Here is an 18,818-nt window from a genome sequence, read left to right as displayed (position 1 = left end):
TGAAAACTGAAAATATAACGTCAAAATTTGGGAAATGCCATTAAAGTCATGATTAGAATGACATTATAACATAAAATGCTTATGTTAGAAAAAAAGAATTCAAATAAATGCTCAAATTTTTATTTAAAGAAATTAGAAATTAAGAAAAATATTAAGCTTACATATATCTATAAAGTAAGTATATATTACATTGTATATAATATATATAAATATAGAGAGAATAGAGAAAACTCAAGAAAATTAAAAACAATAAAAATAGAGAAAAACAATAAAACCAAAAATAGCTTCTTTCAAAGGACAAATAAAATTAATAAATTCCATCATGAAAACTGATCATGAAACAAAAGAGAGAAAAAAGCTTACCAATGTCAGAAAAGAATAAGAGAATTACAAAGCCTATAGACATTAGAATACAAAGTCAATATTATGAAAAATTATTGCCTATATATTTCAGATCTTTGAAGAAAAACACAAATTGCCAACATTCATTAAAAAACTAATAGACAATGAGAATGGGCCTGTATCTATTAAAGGAACTGAAACTTTCCCATTAAAACAACAACAACACTCTTTATGTCCAGTTGCCTCATAGTACAAATTTATGAAACATTTAAGAAAGAAAAATTCCAATTTTATACAAACTCCACCATAGAATAAAAGAGGATCACTAAAAAATACTTTGATGATGCCAGCATTATCCTGACAACAAAACCTTTCAAAGACATTACAAGAAAATATAACTATTGACTAATATCCCTCTGGGCAAATGTCCTTAATCCCACAACACATTAGACAGATAATATCCCATCACCAATTAAGGTTCATCGTAGGTTGGAAAATTGTCATTGACATATGAAAAACAATTAAATTATTATATAAATGGATTAAATAAGAGAATTCATATGACAATTTTTAATAAGAAAAAAAAACCGTCAACAAAATTCAGTGACCATTCATGATTTTTCAAAATCTCCATAATTTAGAGAAAATGACTCAAATTGATAAAAGGCATCTTTGTAAAGCCTACATTTAACCTTAACCTTAAAAAATGAAAGACTGTACACTTTTCTATATGCTTAGGAATGAGAGTAGGAAGCTTGCTCTCACTATTTCTACTCACCTTGTAATGGAGGTACTAGTCAGTAAAATAGATAAGAATAAACAAATTCATACAGATTGTGCAGAAGAAATAAACATTGTCGACTTTCCACCAACATGATCACCTATTTAGAAATTCCTAAAGAATCTAGAAAAACTACTGTAACTTAGAAGTGCATTTAGGAAAGTTGCAAGATTCACAGTCAATATGCAAAGATTAGTTGTATTTCCATTTCTAGAAATGAATACTTGGAAATTGAAATTTTAAAAGAAGGAGCGTTTATAAGAGCATCAAAAACACAAAGTTTGTTCTTCGCTCAGACTTTGTGTTTTTGATGCTCTTATAAACGCTCCTTCTTTTAAAATTTCAAATTCCAAGTATTCTTTTCTAGAAATGGAAATACAACGGGAAGCAGCCACATAGCACAGGGAGATCAGCTCGGTGCTTTGTGACCACCTAGAGGGGTGGGATAGGGAGGGTGGGAGGGAGGGAGACGCAAGAGGGAAGAGAGATGGGAACATATGTATATGTATAACTGATTCACTTTGTTATAAAGCAGAAACTAGCACACCATTGTAAAGCAAATATACTCCAATAAAGATGTAAAAAAACAAAACAAAACAAAACAAAAAACACAAAGTACTTAGGGATGAATGTAGTATGAATATAACCTGTACATTGAAGACTATAAAATATTGCTCAGAAATATTATAGAGGACCCAAATAAATGGAGAGAAATATTATGCTCATAGATCAGACATGATGAAATCTCAATCAAAATCCCAGCAGGCTCTTTTCTATAAAATTGACAAACTGCTTCTAAAATTTTTATGAAAAGACAGAGGATCTCAGAGAGCCAAACAACTTTGGAAAGGAACAAAGATAGATGATTCCTACTATCTGCTATCAAGACTTACAATAAAACCACAAAAATTTAGAGTGTAGTATTGTATAAGGATGAACAAATAGATCACTGGAATAGATTAGGGAGTCCAGAAATAGATGAACACATATATGGTCAACTGATTTTTCAAAAAGGTCCCAAGGTAATTCATTGGGTAAAAGATGGTTTTTCAATGAATTATACTAGAACAATTAGATATGCATATACAAACAAAAATGTGAACTTCTAACTTCTAACATTTCTAACTGAAATCCAAAATTAACATGAAGTGCATCATAAACCTAAATGTAAGCACCTGTATACAAAATGTACAGAACTTGTGTATAGGTGTATAGAACTTTTGAAAAAAAATAAGAAATTCTTTATGATCTTGAATTAGGCATACATTTCTTAAATAAGTTGCACTAAGAATAAAATGATAAATTTGTCTTTAGTACAATAAAAATGCTTTCTGAAATACACTCTTAGGAAAATAAAAAGGCAAGCCACTGGAAGAAAATATTTGCACTATATATGCATATGTATATGATAAAGGACATGCATCTAGTTTATATAAAGACCTTTTATAATTCCACAGTAATAAAAGCAACCAGATAAGACATATTTATTGAGCAAAAGATTTGAATAAATGTGTCAGAAAATAAGATATAGATATAGGAATGGCATACAATCATGAAAAAGGTGCTCAACATCACTTGGAAAGCAGAGGTTTGAGCAAGTCCCAGACCTCCTCAGGCACATCTGCAGACACTTTTCATGGAATATTTCCAGTCTCCATCTTAAGCAGGAAAAGAATGGCTAAAGGAAAGGAGTTATTTGGACTTTGTCCTCTAACAAAGAGCTAAGATATAAGAAAAAATTAAAAGAGAAATATAGTAAATTTTTAAAAATACAGTTTGTGATAAAATATCACATTTACATAATTTCAACCTTGTGCTTTCTCTAACATGTTGAAAAGATTTTAAAGGAAAACTAAATTTAAAATTTCTACAGCTCTGTAAATATCACTTTGAGATAGTTTGCTCAGTTTAAAGAAAACACTAGGGGAAGGTTTACCATATTTCTTATAAATAAAGTTTTGTTTTCATTAATTAAATTAGTTCACATTTTGATAAAGTTCATGTAAAAAAACTATGTATGTAGTTTAGTTAATAAATGTTTAGTCCCATAAGCCAACAATGTCCAGATTCCAAATTATTGTCAATTACAGTTCAGGTTTTTCTATCCCTACAGTTTCCCAGGTTAATTGGCTCCAGCAACCTCTGACTATCCTTGTATTGGCTATCTGTCTCCTCAATTTTGGGGGCAGAGGTTTGCGTCCTATTACAGATATAAGAAGAGTTTTTGATATTTCAGTCTGTTCAGCTCTTTACTTGTTATTAGGGTGGAGTGATGTACTCTGAGCTCCTTACATGCAGAACCATGAATGATTTTTCAGTAAAATTAAATGATTATTTCCAGATGATACAATTATCTGTACAACTCCATATGTGGGACTTCTCTGGTGGTGCAGTGGTTAAGAATCTGCCTGCCAATGCAGGGGACACGAGTTCCATCCCTTAGTCCGGGAAGATTCCCACATGCCATGGAGCAACTAAGCCTATGCGCCACAACTACTGAGCCTGTGTGCTGCAACTACTGAAGCCCGTGCACCTAAAGCCCACACTCTGCAACAAGAGAAGCCACCGTAATGAGAAGCCCGTGCACCTCAATGAAGACCCAATACAGCCATAAATAAATAAATAAATGTATTTTTTAAAAACTCCATATGTTTAATAAGAGCTTACATCAGTTTTGAATAGAATGTAGAATACATTTCAGATTTTTATAAATGAGTATGTCTTAACTAAGAAGTAATATTCTTGAAATTTAAAAAAAATATATAAACTTGACTACACTAAAATGAATAATTTTGTTTATCTAAAAGAACTATAAGTAAAGTCAAGAAAATTAGTACAGTGCTGGAAGAATATAGCTGAAACATATAAAACCAACAAGGAATTTATATCTAGAATATAAAAAAGAAAATCTAAAAGTCATAAGGACATAAATATCTAAAGTAAGATATTTGTGGGATGCAGGTAAAGTGTAAGAAAATGCCATTAACACAAGAGAAAATGCAAATGACAGATAAACATATTAAAGATGCTTAAATTTGCTAATATTAGAGAAATCCAAACTAAAGATACAATTACTTACTACTTCAGACTGTAAAAAAATTGAAAAGTATGACCATAACAAGGATTAACAATACTCATTTTATACTGTTGGCGTATAAAACTGGGATCACAGCTTGGGGCAAAAATTAGCGTAATCATAGTAAATGTATAGACACAAGACCTTCTTGGTAATTACTCTCTTATTTTCACAAAGTTACAATAACTTGTGCACCTGTACAAATTTCATCATGAACATTACTATCCAAAGTAGCTTTGCTTGCAATATTAAAAAAAAAAAAAAAAAAAAAACGTGGTGACAAGGAAATGCCTATTAATAGAGCAATGGACAAGTAGAGTAATATACAGAAATAATGAGTGAATGCCATATGCATCAACATGATATTTTGTTTTTCAAAGAAAAAGGAAAGACAAAGATATTTGTTGTACAATTTACTATATGTTTTCAGTACCAGAAAGCAAGGGTTGAGGAATGTTTAAGTGGGGTTAAAAGACATACTAGCATTTAACTGAAACTTTTTCACTGAAGGATTGTAAGGAATTGAAATGGGAATAACTTTCTCAGTATGTGATTTACTCCTATCTAATGCTGTTGCCATGTACAGCTAAAATCACCTTGAGAACTGTAACTCATCCAATATCCCCATAATCTGGGAAACAATAGTGTGAATACAAGATCCAGAAGATCAAGGTCCTCTACTCAATTCTATCCTTTACTAGATGTGTGATTTTGAGGCAAATCCTGACTCTGCTTTGTCTCATTTTTTCCATCTATAAAATGAACTCTTATAGGCCCTTCATACTCTACAATAATAAAACTTTCTGACATTGAATTTAAGTCACACTTAGCCTTCAGAAATTTCCCTTTCAGAAAAGATTTTGGGAGAGAGGAAGGTACAGACATGGAGCTTGTGTTCTCAACCTTTTGTTCCCTCTGGTATAGCTTACTTTACTCTTTTCTAGAATATGAGAAAGATAGACAAAGCAAGGTCTTAAGGGAAAAAGGCAGAGGAGAGCAATGAGCAGGGCAGGGATGGTCAGTATGGTGATATCAGTGGAGTACAGGTTCTAGAAATCAGCAAAGGTGGATTTGAATCCTGGATCTCTATACACATAATTGCATGGGCTTATGCAAGCTACTTATTTTCAAAGCATCTGTTTTCTCATTCAATCCGTTGAGAGTTTAATACTTAGTATACAAGACTGTTGTGAAGATTAAGTGAATCACAATGTAAGATAGGTTAAAGAAGGCACCTTTGGTTCCAGTAGGGGGCATACATATTTGGATACCTGAAATAAGTGATTGTGACCTCTTTCATCCTGTCAGCCTTGGTAACTTGATTGTTCCATTTCATTTCTTGTGAGCACCAGACTTAGAGTGGGTATTAAAGAAGACATTTCTCTTACTAATATTATTGTTTTTAACAGAGAAACATAGAAGTGATATCAATTATTAAGACTGAAGAAAAAAATAAAGCCTAGAATATGGTGATTTCTGTGGGGTAAAATAAATGTTGCAAGAAAATAAAGTAAGCTTTTAAGTTTATATTAAAAGAGATAACAGAAAAGAAGGCGTAGATTAGACTAGTGCTTAAGACCAATGTTATAATGCTATTAAATTAGAATAAGGTGATTCAATTGATATCATGTGTTGGTTATTTATGAGAATGGTAATAGTTGTTTTACTTTAAATTATGGAATTAATATTAGAAACAGAGGAAAGATATTCTAGTTGAAAATTTAAATATTGCACTTCTCCATGTGTCCATATTTTATATATGCTGTGCAAAACAACATAATACTATCTAAATCATGGGTTTCTTTTGGTGTTTAAGTGAGATAAATTTTTAAAAGAGTTTTAACATTCATGTCAGTTACAAAAATAAGAATCTAGAAATTCTCCATGAATCCCAGAAACCACAAGTGATTTATCTGTAAATATTAGGATAACTATAGTACCCTCTTCCTGAGATTCTGGTGAGAATGAATGATATAATACATGTCAAGCACCGGTAATAGCACTGACACAATAAGAACTTACTTGGTAATATTTAGTGAAACTTTTTTTTTTAGTATTTATTTATTTGGTTGCACCAGGTCTTAGTTGCGGCAGGCAGGCTCCTTAGTTGCCGCTCGAGGGCTCCTTAGTTGTGGCTTGTGGCATGTATGTGGGATCTAGTCCCTGACCAGGGCTCAAACCCGTGTCCCCTGCATTGGCAGGTGGACTCTTAAAAACTGCACCGGGGAAGTCCCTATTTAGTGAAACTTTTAAATATGACTTATAAATCATTATCTATAATTTCTGAGAAATCATGAAGAATAGGTGAGGTATTTCATGTCAGAATGTGGGTTAACATTGTGATTTTTAAGAGAAAAAGATAAATTTGGTAAATATACACCAATGAATCTGATGCTGTATATACACCAAATTATGGAAAGGTTTATGGACTCTATATAATTGATACTATAAAAGTTATATAACTGTCAATTTTTACATCTCTAGGTTTTCATTAGCCTATAAAAGGCATGACACAGTTTGGTTTTTTTTTTTTTTTTTTTGAGTACAGGGTAGTGGTTCAAATGCAGCCTCTGAAGTCAGACCATGCGGATTCCAGACCTTGCTCCGCTGCTTTCTCAAAGCATTACCTCTAGTAACAATAAATCTATCAGTCCCTCAGTTTCATCATCTGTAATGTGAAAGCAATAAAGGTACCTACTAAATTTTCTGGTGAGATTTAAAACAGTGCCTGGCATATAAGTACCCAGTAAGTATTAGCTTTTACTGTTACTTTTCAGAATTATGAAATATTTTAATAAAGTTCCTCTAGATTTCTCTAGATGGACTAGATGTGGTACTCACTTTTTAAATTTTAGTATTCCTAATTCTAATCTTTGGCTTCTAATTAATTGCCCATTACTCTCAGATAGAGCTCTTATTTTCCTTCTCACTTTTCTTACTAACCATTTTTAAACACTTCAAAAAATATATATTGATATATATATTTAAATATGTGTATGTATATATATATACACATATATACACATATATATATACACATATATATATACATATATATGTGTATATATATATATAGAACATCTTCAAAAACCTAGTTTTAAACAGGTGGTCAGAAAAAGTGGACAGATTTGAATTTGAAGACACTTTTACTTTCATTCATTATCCACATAAATTTACAATTAGATCAAAACTGTAATTACTGTAGAATCACTGAACTTCAAAGTCTTAAATACTATTTGGAAACCTGTCTTTATGAAATCCAAATACAATTCTACAATATATGATTTAAATTTCAGGGTGTTTCATCCTAGCATACCACTGAAGAAACTTACCTTTGAAGAAAGGGGTAATAACCCAGCTTCAAGTTGTGGAGGCTCTTACAGGGCTGCCCCTATGAATAGTTTCTAATATGTAAAATAATGATGTAAATTATCACCCAACTTGGATAATTTGGAGCCTGTGAAAATTACATTGGGATAATAAATGTAAACTGGGGCAATTGTGAGGAAAGTGGGAGGTATGCTAACTCTTCTATGGTGCATTGAACACTAACAACAACTAGTAGTTTATGATATAATTATTTAAAAAGCCTTCTGCTTTCAGTTCTATCCATAAAATTATTATAGCCTCCCAAATAAATACTTTTATATTTTCCTCACTATTATATTTACCTATTGGCAGCCTGCTGAGTATCTAAATCAAGAACTTTCTCTCAGAAGCAAATCAAAATTGCTATGTGTGAATTTTTAATTTTCCAGTTCCAAAGCTTACAAGAACCAATAAGCATACAATCAATTTTAATTTAAATTGAAACCCACTGCTGTATTTACTGCAGATGGTCTTTCAGGGAACTGAATCTAATATAATTTCTTCACTTATCTAATCGTATTGAAGGGATGTTTTGGCCAACCTGTTACAAGGAGAATATGTAATGAAATAGGAAGAGATGATGTTATGTTTTATGATGTTTCATATTGTTCTGTTACTCTTCGATTGTGAGAAGTAGTGAGTCATTTGGATTAAACATGTCAGAGTATATAATGACTGCTGATAGTAATACAAGTAAAACCTGACATTGTGGTTCTGAATAAAAATTCAGGCAGGGTTGTTACAGAGACACACACATGTAGTGCACTGTCAAACTCTTGGATATAATTAGACACATAACTCACAAAGTATAATGTGAAGGTTCCCTCCCTTCAGAGTTACGTGATTCAGCTGTTCTATCCCCAGGCTTTAACAAACTGTTTCAATAGGAAATCAGGAAAATATCTATCCTTTTTTACTTATTTGATTTAGGTTTGTCCTAGAGCCTTTCAGGAATAAAGTACCATACCTGGGGATTAAAGAGGGGATTGATCCCAAAATTTAAAAAGCTTTAAAACTTTCCTAATGGAATAAATGAGTAACCTATCATTTAGGAAAAAATGATAGAAATAATAGATGATAGATAAATGATAGATAGTTGATAGGTAAGTTGATTGATTGATTGATAGGGATAGACTAGAATAAAGAATGTTGGTTCTGAGTGTTTACCATAGGTGCTCACTAGACATGTAGTAAAATTGAAAATGCATAGCTCAATGAGCTAAATATAAAATCACAGAATCAATTGTTTCCTCTTCCTCCTTCCGCCTCCTCTTTCCTTCCTCCACAAATTATTTAACCTATAAATTTGATTATTTTCTCACTAGGACTAACCAGTGATACATATGAAATGGTTTTCTAAAAACAAAGTTGTATGCATAAAATAATGCAAACATACAAGAGCAAAATTCTATGAAAATGTTTAACTTATTTGAAAAATAAACTTTAATTTTAAAAGTAGAGATATTGAGTTTTAATTTACAATAGGCAGAGCTCTTTAGCTACATATTGACCCAGATATTAGATGGCTTTTATCTTACTTTTTAAAAATAACTTGGGCCACTGAACACAAGCGTGATTTAGGATTGTGTATAGAGCCATCCCAGGGGTTTCTATTCCATCTCTGAAACTCAACCAGAATTTTCTGGTATTCCCCTCTAACTCTGCCATGCTTTTAATGTTCCTTGTCAGAGTTCTTTCTTAGAAAAGACCTAAGGAAACCCAGTGTAGGGGAGTTAAGTTCCACAGAGTCTGGAGGCCAGACCTAGATAGGGCACTAAGGAACAAGAGGGTGTTTGGGAAGAGAAAGATAATCAGGGAAGGCTGGAATGGTTGAGGGGTTTATGTGTGTTTTGAATAGTTACAATAAGTATATTGTATTGTGGGTGTACTTTTTCTTGTTTTTGATACATTTCTCTGAATGTTTTATTTTCAAGTACGGCTTGTTTTAAGAAAAGTATTTAGGGAAATCCCTCTCACTCTATTCCATTCTCCAAGTACGACTAGAGAACAGGGTTTCTAGGTGGGGTAGAGTTAAGAAGTGAAAGCTGGGGAATTTTTTTCCTTTTTTCCCAGAAAGGATGCGAGGTGAGAGAAAATAGATGTTTTAAATCAGCTTCTGTTATATTACTTTTGTAGATACTTCTGAAAAATTGATTTGTATAGCAGACAAGTACTGCTTTCTTTTTCCCCCTCTATGTTCTATGGTGAGGAGGATGCGAGAATAAGAAGGTGCACTAAATGAGCTTCTGAATAAATGTTACAGCATCGATGAAGCTCCAAATAATTGAATTTTAAAAATCCAGAAAAAAGTGTACATACTATATAATATTATTAGATGACATTTACTAAAATTTTAATTTAACATATACTGTCAGAAAGCAGATCTGTGGTTTCCTGGGACAGGAAAGAGTGTTAGGGAAGGTGAGAAGGAAGGATTACAAGGGAACAGGATACACTTTGGGTGATGATGATTATGTTAATTACAGTGATTGTTTTCTTAATTTCACAGACATACATGTATCAAAACTAATCAGGGCTTCCCTGGTGGCGCAGTGGTTGAGAGTCCACCTGCCGATGCAGAGAACGCGGGTTCGTGCCCCGGTCCGGGAAGATCCCACATGCCGCGGAGCGGCTGGTCCCGTGAGCCATGGCCGCTGAGCCTGCGCGTCCGGAGCCTGTGCTCCGCAACGGGAAAGGCCACAACAGTGAGAGGCCCACGTACCACAAAAAAAAAAAAAAAAAAAAACTAATCAAATTGTACACTTTAAATATGTATGTTTATTGTAGGTCAATTTTATCTCAGTTAAGCTATTAAAATGAAATTAGATAAGGAATTGAAAACAATTAGAATGGTATTAGAAACAGTTTTAACAAAAACTTTGTATGCTTACTTTTGAGATGTATGAAACCCAAACCAGAAAACAAAATTAATGCTCTTCTGTTAGTAAATATTGTTTCCAGACTTTTCATGCCATTTTCACAGCATCCCCAAGATTTTGCTTCTCATATTATCATCAAAATACAGGTTATTTGAAGCCAAGATAATACTGCTATGAATACAGTGTTTATAACTGTTTTTCAGTTCCTGTATTTCATGTGAACTTTTTAATGGCTGATTTAAACTAGTTTAAATTTCTTAGATAAAATGATTAATTGCAGATCTCTTATTAATCTAGGATTTTTCCTTTACTTCTTTATTTAGTCTGCAAAATATACTCATATAGAACACCTTTTTATGATTTGACTTTTCCTAACCAGATCTGAAAACTATTTATAACTGGATTATCAGTCAATTTATAGTAACATGAAAAATAAAAGTGACGCTGAGTAGAAAATCAAACTTGCCTCAGTGTTATTTCAAATTGGGCTATTACTTAAAGTTTCCTTCCAATGTTGTATGTTTGCTTTCTTATATAAGGTTTTTGAAGTACTGTTTTCAAACATGCTATATGTTTTTCAACATATGCTATATCAGAAAGACATTTTAAAGTCAAATCAACAACTCATCCAAATATATAAACTTTTCATAGGAGTGTGTGTGTGTAATTTAGAATTTTGGACTCTTAGAGGATTTTTAATTTATGAGTAATGGCCGTTACTGTCCTTCCCAAGGTTGCCATCATGCCTAAAGGAGCATTCAAATAATATTTGCCAACTAAAAATTGGCACTTGCTATCTGCCTCTACAAGGAGCTGCCGACCTTCAACACACCCTGAAAAAAGTTCAGGGTGGAGATCAGGAATGAGGCATTCTGTGCTCTTGGAAAAACTGGCAGAATAGGCCTTCAAACAGATATTTTCAGGAGATTTTATGAGCCCAAATTTTTGCATCTTCTCATATCTAGAAAAGCATTAAAGCCATTAACGGTGATATCTGCTCCTCATGACTAGCCTCAAGCCTCTGCCAAAACGTGTGCTTGACTGCACATACCCCCTTCACTAAAATTATATATAATACTGACCTCTCCCCCTACCTCTTTGGAGCTGGTACCTCAGAGCTATCTGAGATGCTGTCTCCCAGGATATAGTCTTCATTTTGCCACAAAGAAAACTTAACTCACAACTCTCACATTGTGCATTTTTTTTTAGTTGACATGCTCTAAAAAATATGAAACGTATTGACTTAGAAACTTAGGACCCATTAGAATCAAATGCTCCATCACTTAGAGCGGTTTGGTCCCCTGACCAACAACATTGGCATTGCCTGGAAACTTATTAGAAGTGCAAATTTTGGACTCTACCCCAGACCCCTTAACTCAAAATCTCTGTGCTTTAACCAGTCATTCAGGTGATTCTGATTTGCAGTTTGAAAATCATTCTCCTAGAGGAACACCTCCACTGTCAACAGAATTATTTTTGAAAAAAACAGACCAGTAAATGGTAGCAATCTGTGAAAATTATTAATACTGATTCAGTGCAGAACACATACCCACATATGTGCACGTGCACACACACACAAACACATACACACACAAACAACACAGATCTTCACAATTACTGAATATCAAGTAAGAATTTTTAAATTTTTGTTGCCATGGCCAGGGTCATTAGTTTCTCATCCAAAATTTAAAACTAATCATTTTTTGTGTTTGACATTTTTATAGATTAAACTTGAATACAAATCTCTAGGCAGCAATTCCAAGACCTCAGCCTAAAAGAATTCATCTCACTGGGAAGATACCTAAGCAATACAAAGTTTGTCTCAGTTGAAATACACCAAAAAAAAAAAAAAGCCAACTAAACAACAACAAAAAACCTCTCAGACTTCTACCCTTTCAAATTTTGACAGTTCCTTTTCAACAAAGCATGGTAAAAATGCATAAAACCGAGGTGAAACAATTGAAACTCACATCAGAATAGATCAGCATGTTGCAGAGACTGAGAAAATGCTACAAGCTCCCAGCTGAGAAAACTTGTAATTGCAACCAGCCATAACACTGATATAGAGATAGCAAAATTACTAAAGAGGGAAAAAGAAAGTTTAGGAGACAAATAGAGGAATTGTTTTCCTATGTATGACGAGAACCCTAGTAAATATGACAAAGTGCTCGTCAAGAGCAGAATGTTGAACTGGCATGAAGAAAATGTAAAATTGATTACTACAATGACAAGCCACATAAAATGCCATAATAACAGCACAGGAACTCATAACAAATAAAAGTGAAATAAAAACACTCTTCCAAATTAAGGGGGAAAATGTGAGCAAAACTAAACTTCTTGCTTTGGGCAATTCTGTAACCATTGTCAAAAACAATCAAGACTAATGGTAACATTATCATAACACAAGAGTACATATGGCTCTAGGGATTTCTTCAATATATACATCTACATCCCCAGCTCCTGTAACATCAGGGAAACAGCAATCTAGGAGCTAACAGCCATTACAGTAGAATACAAACAAAGCTATATGATAAATTCATTTCTAAGCCAAGAACAATCTCTTCCTCTATTCAGGCATACCAAAATACAGGGAGGCAGAAATATACTTCAGTTAACACATTCAGGATTGCAACACTATGTATATTGATGTTAACTCAAAAATTTATTCACTATTCATTATTAATGAATTTTCATTCTAAATTCAGAGAATTAAAGGGGTCAGGAAGACTCTGGTTCTCAGTTGCAACAGTTACCCCAGAGAGGTGTTCAGCTGCAAAAAAAAAAAAAAAAAAATGGCAAGGGCTATCAGCAATTGCTAAATAAATTAATGTCTGGTGAGTATGAAGACCCCTGCTGTCCTGGGAAGTGCTTCCTGTTTCCTCTAAACAGTCATATTCTATCAGACAAGATATCCTATGTTAGAGGGCAGCTTTGTTACTGATTATTAGCAATGGATGTATAAAGCATTTTCCAAGTTACTAACAATGGATGCATAGAATAACACTGACCTGTATCACGTAGGATAGTCCTCATTGGTGTAGGTGCTCTTGGCCTTCAAAATTCCCTATGGTCCCCAAACCAACAAACTGGGAACCAGCCAAGAAGTGAATAAGCAGAACTGTGTGGGATCCTGGCAGCCCTGCAGATAGAAGGCCTCTGTGAATTAAACGGTGCTCTCTGCTCTCTTATCTTTTACACTGGTATTCCTTTGCCCACATTTCTCCCTCACTCATAGTGCTTAATTTTGTTTTGTTTTGGAGAAGCTATTTTGTCCACCTTCCACAAGCATAATAGTCCACCACAATGGATAGGCTTGTTGATATTTAAAGATACAAAATTCTAAATACAGTCTTATACATAGGCAATTAGAAATTGCGAGGGTGCAAAAAATTGTCCTGTTATTGCTCATTATATGCCATTTTTTATCATTTAACTTCTCTTTTAGCATGCCCATATGTTTACTCTTCAAGTGAATTATTTTCACATTTATGTATTCAGAATTCTTCCTCACCTTCATATAATCCATGTGATCTAAAAATCTCTGTGGTCAAAAAATAAAATAAATATAATAAAAACCCATTTTGGGGGCAAAAAACATAAGATAAAAATACAAAGTAAAATTCCTCTTCAAAATAATTTTATTAAAACAAAAATATATACTTATAATAAAGTGTTTTATGGTTAAATACATTTCAATTTCTCACTGCTGCTTTTGTCTATCTCTAAGATGAAGATATTTTAGAAGATAACCTGGATGCCACAGACTTTGTCCCCCCAGTGCTCAATGGCTTTTTTGTTTTTCTAGATTGTTGTCTCCTTCCATATATCACCATTTCCTCAAACACACAGGAAGTAAGATATACATGAAAAGCCAGACTATACTCTGTTTTCTCTCTTTTATAGTTCCTTACCTTCAGAAGAGCTCAGTTCTTTCCCTTCTGACAGTCGCTTGGATAATGTGAAATAGCATGAAAAAACATTGACCAGCTTAAACTGATTTTGCCTCCTTAAACAGCTTGTTGATTAATCAAATTGAAACAGCACCAGCTTAAACTGGTTTGCCTCCTTAAATTGGCTGCTGATTAAACAAACCTTGAGATATTTTATAGAGACTACTGCACATGTGCATGACGGGAATCCATGTCTCCAAAGTAATCCTGGAACCAAGAATCTTCATAACTCAGAAGAGAAATGTTACTGCTGGAGCCCTTTGTAAAATGAGAAGTCTTTCAATAAGGAACACCTGCCTTCCAGCAGCATGAGTAGCTTATATGGACTGATTCAAGACCAATCAATCAGTTCCAAGTCTGACATTTCCCTAACTCCTTACATTTGCCTTGAAACCTGAAGCACAGAGACAGATTTGAGTTCTGCCTCCTATCTCTTTGTCAGTCAACCTCTCAATAAAGCTCTTTCTTCTCTCAAAAGCCAGTGCCATTGTATTGGCTGCTATGCACATCAGGCAGTGAGCGCTTGCTCCATAATAATAGTACCAATGTTTTGGAATACTTTTCTTGAGTTTCTTTCATACATCCTGACACTGTATTGCAATGATCTATGTGTCCCTCTTCCATCCACTTTAAGTGCTTTATGTATTGTAAACTCCTGGGCCCCAAAGGAAGGTCCTATAAAATAGTAATGATAGCAGACCACTGGAGTCAAGCAGGGAATCTAGTTCCAATTATGTCAAACATAACCAGTGTTCACTTCAGGAAGTTCAAAGTGTGTGAGTCTCAGTTGCCTATCCATAGACTAGCATTAATAATACCAATTTGTGAGAATTAGAGATCCTTCATTCCATACAGGGAAGACAGATGCATTATTTCAAAATGTCTGTGGAGTGTTAAAAAAACTGGTAGTGTACTAAGTTCAATGCTACCTCAATATATTAAAAAGGAATATTACATATGATATTACCTGACTACAATGTAATTATGTTAAGTATTAATGTAAAAGGATAAGCAAACCAAGGGAAATCTTTGAAAACAATTCAGTTAATTGCCTGTGTCAAGGAAAAAATCAAATGGTAGTTAAAAACTATTAGAAAATGATGAAAATAGAAATGTTAAAACTACTCAGCCATTAAAACAAAGAGGAAATTTTGCCATTTGGGACAAGATGGATGGATCTTGAGAGTATTATGCTAAGTGAAATAAGTCATACAGAGAAAGACAAATATCTTGTGATTTCACTCATATGTGGAATATAAAAAAACAAACAAGAATAAGTGAACAAATGAAATCAAACAAAAACAAACACACAGGTGCAAAGAAGAGAGCAGTGGTTACCAGAGAAGAAAGGAGGGGAGAGAAAAATGGGTAATTGGAATCAACTGTATGGTACCAGATGGAAACGAAATTTTTGGTGGTGAGCATGCTGTAGTATATACAGAAGTAGAAATGCAATATTGTACACAGGAAACATAATTTCATAAAACAATGTTACCTCAATGAAAAATAATTTGAAAAAAGAACTCTGCAAGTCTAATAGGCACAGAAGGGGAGCTAGTGCATGTTTTCGTTCTTAATTTTTATGAATATACTGCATTGTACACTAGAGTATTTGTTCTCTGTTTACATGTCTCCCCCACACTAGATAGTGAGTCCCAGATGGTAGCAGCAATGTCTTGCTAATTCTCATTACCAAACCCAGTCGTAAGTGGTGAGACTGCAGGAACAAGGGCACAGAAACCTTAAAACACAAGAACTCATGGAAGAGAGAATTCTGATTTTGCTTTTAATTGAAAGCAACAAGAGAAACTGGTGAGGAGAGAGAAAGGGATGGGGTGGAGGGTAGTGATTAGAGCAAATAAAACTCTAGAAAGATGGGGGAAAAGAATATTAAATACAAAATTAGTAAAAAAGGGGAAAGTTATAACTGTCAGGAGAAATTTTATAACTAAGCTACTTGCATTGAATAAGCCAAGTTAAAAAGATAAAGTAATCCACTGGACAAAAAGCTAGAAAAATAATAGTAAAATAAGTCTAAAATGAATAAAATGCAGGAAATAATTGAGATGAATTTAGGAATCACTGCATCAGAAAACAATTAAAGAGTGGCTTTACAAATGACTATAGACAACTATATTTATAGAATGACTCAGCAAAGACTCACCAAGACTCCAGAGGGTTAGATTTTTAAATATTAACCTCTAGGGGCACTACATCCTCTCTCAAGGAGGAAAAATGTTCTGATCCATCAGCTTCAGACTCTTGGGAAAAATATAGCTTGATCCAAGAACATTCTTGAGGTCATCTCTGTAAAACCAGAAAAGTAATTAGCCTCTGACATATCTCCAGGAAAATGCCAACAAGTCCACCAGTGAGCTATAGAGCTTATCCCACATAATATATAGTTTGTGTATTGAAAAAAGAAAATTATTTGAAACATTTTTGGCATACTCAAATAATAAGAGAGAGAAGATACAAATTCACAAGAGTAAGGAATAGGAAAACATAAATCCAAAATTACAGAGAAAAATAGTTTTATTCAGACTGTGTTTAAAAATTATAGAAGGCATACTTAATAAAATCATAAACCAAAGCTAAGATATATAGAACAGAAAACAATGCATACATGCCTTTTCACCCACCCCCTATCTACACCCCTACTTCAAATCTAGGAATCTATTCCAATGAAATAATTAAGAGAATGTAGAAAAATAAATCAAAAGAATGATAGTACCATATATATAATGGAACATATGGATAAATTTTTACTATATACTTTTGTGTGTAAATATATGTGGGTGTGTGTATAAATATACTTGTGTGTGTGTATAAATATACAAGAATATATGCATATGTTTATAAATGTAATTGCATGAAGATGATTGTACAAAGCAAGAGACTCAAGGACATTGTCCTCCATGGCTGGAAGAAAGCCTCCTTTCTCTTTCATGTTGCCACAGCTCTGTCCTGCTGCAGCCGATACACTCTTTCAGATCTTTTCAAGAAGCATGGGTTGTGTGTAGGGGTCAGGGGCAGTGGGAAGTGATTCATATTCATCAGAAGGTTCTGGAGTCTTTAGATATGTTGTGCCAGCCTGTTGCTTCAAGTAAGTGGTAACGAAACAAACATTCCTGAGCGCTTATGTGAGGCTAAAGTGAAGGTCAGTCTCTTAGGGTAAGTCTTCTTGGTGCTCTAGCCCTTAAGAACCTTGGACTTCCAGCCTAACTGAAGTATATTCCTACATACTATATATACACATACTCAATGTCCAGTACCTAGGGATTTGTCATAAATGATGAAGAATTTGTACAATGAAATACCACACAGATATAAATGGTGTATTACAAAGTATTCTATAAATCAAATTACAAAAATATGGAATTATAGTTCCAATACAGTTTTTGAAAATCGAGAGGCATCATATCACCTTCTCTGAATCTTACAGAAATAACCTTCTTGTTCACTGTTATATAAATGGTACATATCATGTCTAATTCCAGCCACCATCCAAATGTGGCTCTCAACTATGCTAAGAATTTATTAATGAATCCTAGATTTGTTAATTCAGTCAGATTTCGGATTATTGGTTACTTTTATTTGTATCATTTTACTTTTCATTTTATTTCCAGAAAGCATGATAAAAATTAAATGTTAACATTTGTGATTCAATTTACACAATAATATTTTTTCTCATATCAATGAAGAATGTGCATTTTGCCAAAAAGGAATTGCATTATTTAGTACTTTATACTTGATGGACATAATTTTATTCATCTGACCGGACAGATTTTTTTAAATTAATTTTTATTGGAGTATAGTTGCTTTATAATGTCGTGAGACCAGACAGATTTTTGAGGAAAAAGTTCTGCAATTTAAATGTTTCTACATATGCTTTAGCCACTAATTAAAACTTCTCTAAATTTTGTGAGTTTTCTGAAGAAAGTTTCCTTAAATATGTAAATTGAAATGGAGCAATTTTTTTTTTTTTTTTTGGTACCCGGGCCTCTCACTGTTGTGGCCTCTCCCGCTGCGGAGCACAGGCTCCAGACGCGCAGGCTCAGCAGACATGGCTCACGGGCCCAGCCGCTCCGTGGCATGTGGGATCTTCCTGGACCAGGGCACGAATCCATGTCCCCTGCATCGGCAGGTGGACTCTCAACCACCTTGCCACCAGGGAAGCCCAGCAATGTTTTTTTTAATACAGTTTTCAATGTACCATTAACCTAGTTACTCAATGCAAACTTACACTGTCTACTAAGTTTAAGGTATTGTGTTATATATTATGAGCTATACAATGGGATCTTTATCCTCAAGGATCTTAGAGTCTAGTAGAATTCAGGAGAGATATAAACATATCTATAACACAAAACAGAAAGTACTAAGTATTTTGAGAGCTTTACAAATTGCTATTACAGCATTGA

The sequence above is a fragment of the Hyperoodon ampullatus genome (assembly GCF_949752795.1).
Source record: "Hyperoodon ampullatus genome assembly, chromosome: 4".
NCBI lineage: Eukaryota > Metazoa > Chordata > Mammalia > Artiodactyla > Ziphiidae > Hyperoodon > Hyperoodon ampullatus.
This window is presented reverse-complemented; position numbering follows the sequence as displayed.